The sequence below is a fragment of the Oryx dammah genome, unplaced genomic scaffold (assembly GCF_014754425.2).
Source record: "Oryx dammah isolate SB20612 unplaced genomic scaffold, SCBI_Odam_1.1 HiC_scaffold_3, whole genome shotgun sequence".
Taxonomy (NCBI): domain Eukaryota; kingdom Metazoa; phylum Chordata; class Mammalia; order Artiodactyla; family Bovidae; genus Oryx; species Oryx dammah.
The window spans coordinates 45,612,230-45,618,229 of record NW_024070187.1 but is presented as its reverse complement, the minus strand read 5'-3'; positions in this window follow the sequence as shown (position 1 = coordinate 45,618,229).

The following is a 6,000-nucleotide window of genomic DNA, read 5'->3' as shown; positions in this document are numbered from 1 at the left end:
TGATGCTAATGTCTATTTCAATGGTGGTTTTAAAATCACCTTTTCTATCTCCTTCCTGGTGGGTGGCTCAGATGGTAAAGCATAGCCTGCAATGCGGGAGACCCAGGTTCGATCCCTGGGTCAAGAAGATACCCTGGAGAAGGAAATGGCAACCCGCTCCAGTACTCTTGCCTGGAAAATTCCATGGACAGAGGAGCCTGGTAGACTACAGTCCATGGGGTCGCAAACAGTCAGACTCACATCTGAGCAACTTCACTTTCACATGGTAATTAACATTTGACTTTTCTAGTTATTTTATGATTAATTTTGATATTTTTTATTTTGCTTAAAAAATCATATATTTCCTTCATTTTTTCATTGTACATCCATTTTATGTCTTTTAATCTCTTCTATACATATTCTGTACATATCCTTTCTATTTTCAAATATATATTTTCTCTTTTTCATCCTTAATAAAGCTCATAAAGTCTGATTATTAGTCTTGGCAAGTAATTCAATTTGGGATTTATTTATCCTTTCATTATTTTGTTTGATTTCTTTTTCTATAATATTAGATTGTCTCATTAATTTCATCTTCTTAGTTCAGTTGGCTTATTTTCTTATTTAAAAATTAATTTTAAGCTCCAAAGCATCAACAAAGTAGTTTGGAAAATGTGAAGAGCTAAGCCACAATACTTAACTAAATTAGGAATTTTCCCTTCAAAAATAAATTGAAATTAGTAGTGTAGAATGGACATTAATATTTATTTTTGGTCTATAATATGCATCCTTATTCTTTTTGGCAACAGACCATCAATTTTCTTTTGAGGACAACATTTCCTTTATCCTTAGGCAATGAGATCTCACTGCCAAATGCAAGGATGAAAGCACATGACTCAGATCTAAGCTAATCAGAGCTCTTTATCTACCCGATTATGTGACTGGTCCAGGAATGTGCACAGCACACAAGATGAGCCAATTAAATATCTTCCCAGGGTTTGCTAGTACTGTTGGGAAAGAGAGAGCCTGTCTTTCTGAGATTTCAGGTGCTATGAAGCGAGAGTCTGGAGCTGCTGGTGACTGTCTTTGTTGCCACTAGAAAGAGCCTGAGAATGAAGTCAGCACAGAGGAACACAGAAACAAAAGCAATGGGTTCTTAATGACACGTTATGTCTGAGCTGATTCAGCTCCTTTGAACATTCTAGCTACAATAAGCGAGTAAATTTACACTTTTGTCTAGTGAGTCTGAATTGGACTTCTGACACACACCACACGAGGACTCCTGATAGACACAGTTTGTGTCATCACTGCATGTCTCTTGGTAGAAAGGGGTCAAGTTGCCACTGGCAGAGATACCCCATATACTCTAGGCTTTCTAGGTTGCATCCCTCACTCTTCCTGCCTCCCTTTTTCTTGGCTCACTCCCTAGGCCTCCTCAATGTGCAACTTCTACACTGTTTTGGTTCTTCAAGTCTTCTGGTTGTCCGTAAATGCTGGTATTTTTTAAGGGTAACAGAAAATAAACCCTTTTGTTTAAAAGCTGGCTAGAAGTTTAAATGTTTTCACTTGGGAGAAAGGCAGAATGGCTTACTTTTTTGGGTCACAGAACTACCTCCTTAATGGACCCATTTGCCTGGAAAGTGTGTGTTGGTGTGGAGAGTGAGGGAGGCCAGAAAGGAGCTGTGCTCAGTAGGGATAGAGGGCCTGAAAGCCTGGCTAAACAGCCAGACTTTGGTCTGAATTCAGCTCATCATAATGGAGTATGTATATCTTTTGAATACTTGAGTACTTGCAGGGTAAAAGAACAGATAAAGAATTTTTTTTTTTGGAGGTTCAATTTTACTCAAAGATTTTGAGAGGGTAAATTGTTGTAAATTAAAACATATTCTTCAGAATAAAAGGGAAGCTTGACGTGAATCTTTAAGACGTCAAGGAAGTTTAATGCTTATGGCAGGCTGCTTCAGCCAGTGTACTCCCAGTTTGCTGGTGTTGTACAATTAGGATGCAATTTCTCCCACGTTCAGGAAAGCCCTCTCCTGATCCCATACACTCCTCCAGCTCTAGCCCCTTTAATTGACTTCCTTAATAGCCAAACTCATTCAAAATGCTGTGTCTAAATTCATTGTCTCCCCTTCTCCTAATCCTAGTCTCTCTTGAAACCACCTCACCAGTGATTTGCTCCCACTTTGTCTTGCTTAGCAGCTTCCATGTTGCTCAATCCAGCGGTCAATTATCTGCCCTCAGCTCCCATGACCACTGCAGAGGTGAATGTAGTTTACCGGCCTCTCCTCCTGAAGCACTGTCTACAGTTGGTTCCCAGGACCCCACATTCCTTTGCCATCTCCTTTGCTGGTTCTTTTCATTTCCCAGGCCACTTTGCATGGAAGCGTCAGGGGGCAAGGGGTGGAGCATTCCAGGTCTCAGTCCTTTGATGCCTGCTCTATTCCCATGCTTTGGTGTGGTGATCTTAGTCAGTCTTATAGCTTTAAATGGGCTTCCCTGGTAGCTCAGATGGCAAAGAATCCATCTGCAACGCAGGTGATATGAGTTTGATCCCTGGGTTCAGAAGATCCCCTGGAGAAGGAAATGGCAATCCATTCCCATATTCTTGCCTGGAAAATCCCATGGACAGAGGAACCTGGTGGGCTACAGTCCATGGGGTTGTAGAAGAATTGGACACAACTTAGAAACTAAACAATAACAACAATGACTTTACATACCATCTACAAGCTTGTTCATGTCCAAATTGCAGTCTTCAGCTTGGACTTTTCCCCTGAATTCCAAATGCTTACTTAACATCTCTACTTGCATCTAATATACATCTCATTTTCAATGCACCCAAAAAGGAAATTCCTAATCTTCCCACAATAAAGCTCTATCTTTGACATTTTTAGGCTCCAAACAATGGATTGATTCCTCTTTTACACGCCACATCCAATCAATCAGAAAATTGTCTCACCTCTATGTTCAGACTACACCCAGAATTTCCACTGGTGCCACCCTGGTCTAAGCTGCATTGATCCATCATCTCTTGCTCATGCTCCCTTAGGCTTCTTACTGATCCCCTGGTTTCTGCCTTTGCTCACTTTAGGCTATTTTCACCTAGCAACCAGAGCTATCATTTCACTGTGTAAGTCAGACTGTGTGATTTATTGCTCTGTTTGGAACCCTTCAATGGCTTTCCAGTTCACTCAGGGGAAAAGCCAAACTTCATCTGATGGGTTTCATATCTTCACTTGATCTACTGTCTTCTTTCTCCTCACTCATTCCATGCCAGTCCTGAGGGATTCCTTGTTGCTCCTCAAACAAACCAGGCCTGCTCTAGGCTCAAATTTCCTGCTTTTGGAATGCTCTTCTTCAGCTCTGTAATACCTTGCTCCCTCATCTTCTCAGATCTTGGCTTAAACATCACTTTTCAGAGAGTCCTTCCCTGATCACCTTATTTAAAATAGCACCCTACTACATCTATACCTTGTACCTACTATTATTCATCTCTAACTTTTTTCCTTCTGCTCATCACCATGTAATATACCATGATTCATTTTATTCATTTCTTCGGTATCCTCCTGCACTCTAATATAAGCTCCCTCAGGGCAGAGGGTTTTTTTTTTTTTTGCCTTTTTTCCCCACTGTTGTATCCCCTGGTTAATAGCAGGTACTTAAAAGTGTTATTAAAATGAATTGACTCAGTGATTGAAGAATGGGTGGCAGAGTTTCTTCTCTTCTACCACTGTGGCTATATGGCTCTTCTTTAGAACAGTTTGAGATTCTCTATAGGAGGCAAGAGCCATGTAGGGTTAGAGCAGGAGAGAGAGAAGTGACACACAAGCATTGGGCACAGTTGTCTCAGGGAAAGTGTGATGGATGGATGTGAGGGTGGGTAGGGTGGTGTGGGGAGGAAACTGGGGGCAGGTTGGCCAGAATGTCATCTTTACAATCAAGGAAAGAACTAACGATGATTTGGGGGTTCAAGCCTTTGTGACTGGGGCAGAAAGACAGCACTGCAAGGGAAATACCAACATTTGGAAAGGGAGCTATTTCTGAGGTATGCTCAGTTATGATGTTCCTTCCTCCTTATTTCAATAAGTAAATGATTTTAATAATTGAGTGGAAAAGTAAAAATATTATTTTCTCATAAATACTTTATTTGGTTGAAAAAAAATCTAATTGTCTCATCCATACTATATCTCTTTGAGAAAAGCAATAGTCTTTTGTATTTCTTCAAGAAACATATGAATGTACTAATAAATGCCTCACCATATTTTTCTGCAATGCCATCTTTTGTGCCCAAATGCAAACTCTACAGCTGTATAGTAAAATATATATATATATTTTAACGTTATCTTGGCAATAATATGAAAAATAAGATTCTGGTCTAAATGAAATAAGGCAAATAGAGAAAGACAAATACTGTGTGATCTCATATATTGCATCTACCCCCCAAAAAAAGACCAAAATCCCCCAACCAAACTTATAGAAAAAGAATCAGATTTGTGGTTAGCAGAGGGTAAGGAGGGGGAAGAGGAACTGGTGGCACCAGGGATAGGGGAGCCTGGTGGGCTGCTGTCTATGGGGTCATATAGAGTCGGACATGACTGAAGCGACTTAGCAGCAGCAGCAGCAGTGATAAAGAACCTGCCTGTCAATGCAAGAGATGTAAAAGGTGCAAGTTCATTCCCTGGATCAAGAAAATCCCTTGGAGAAAGAAATGGCAACCCACTCCAGTATTCTTGCCTGGAGACTCCCATGGACAGAGGAGCCTGGCTGGCCACGGCCCACAGGATCACAAAGAGTCAGACATGACTTGAAGCAACTTAGCATGCACACATAGTCAGCAGGTACAAGTTTCCAGTTACAAAATAAATAATTTCCAGGATTTAATGCTCTACATGATGACTATCATGTTCAATACCTTAATCAGATTGATTATATTCTTTGCAGCCAAAGATGGAGAAGTTCTATACAGTCAGCAAAAACAGGACCGGGAGCTGACTGTGGCCCAGACCATGAACTCCTTATTGCAAAATTCAGACTTAGATTGAAGAAAGTAGGGAAAACCACTAGACCACTCAGGTTTGGCCTAAATCAAAGCCCTTATGATTATACAGTGGAAGTGACAAATAGATTCAAGATAGACAGAGTGCTTGAAGAACTATGCGGAGGTTCTTGACATTGTACAGGAGGCAGTGATCAAGACCACCCCCAAGAAAAAGAAATGCAAAAAGGCAAAATGGCTGTCTGAGGAGGCCTTACAAATAGCTGTGAAAAGAAGAGAAGTGAAAAGCAAAGGAGAAAAGGAAAGATATACCCATTTGAATGCAGAGTTCCAGAGAATAGCAAGGAGAGATAAGAAAGCCTTCCTCAGCAATCAATGCAAAGAAATAGAGGAAAACAATAGAATGGGAAAGACTAGGGATCTCTTCAAGAAAATCAGAGACACCAAGGGAACATTTCATGCTATTATGAGCACAATAAAGGACAGAAATGGTATGGACCTAACAGAAGCAGAAGATATTAAGAAAAGGTGGCAAGAATACACAGAAGAATTATACAAAAAAGATCTTCACAACCCAGATAACCACAATGGTGTGATCACTCACCTAGAGCCAGCAATCCTCTAATGTGAAGTCAAGTGGGCCTTAGGAAGCATCACTATGAACAAAGCTACTGGAGGTGATGGAATTCCAGTTGAGCTATTTCAAATCCTAAAAGATGATGCTGTGAAAGTGCTGTACTCAATATGCCAGCAAATTTAGAAAATTCAGCAGTGGCCACAGGACTGGAAAAGGTCAGTTGTCATTCCAATCCCAAAGAAAGGCAATGCCAAAGAATGTTCAAACTACCACACAATTGCACTCATCTCATACGCTAGCAAAGTAATGGTCAAAATTCTCCAAGCCAGACTTCAAGAGTATGTAAAACGTGAACTTCCAGATGTTCAAGCTGGATTTAGAAAAGGCAGAGGAACCAGAGATCAAATGGCCAACATCCACTGGATCATGGAAAAAGGAAGAGAGTTCC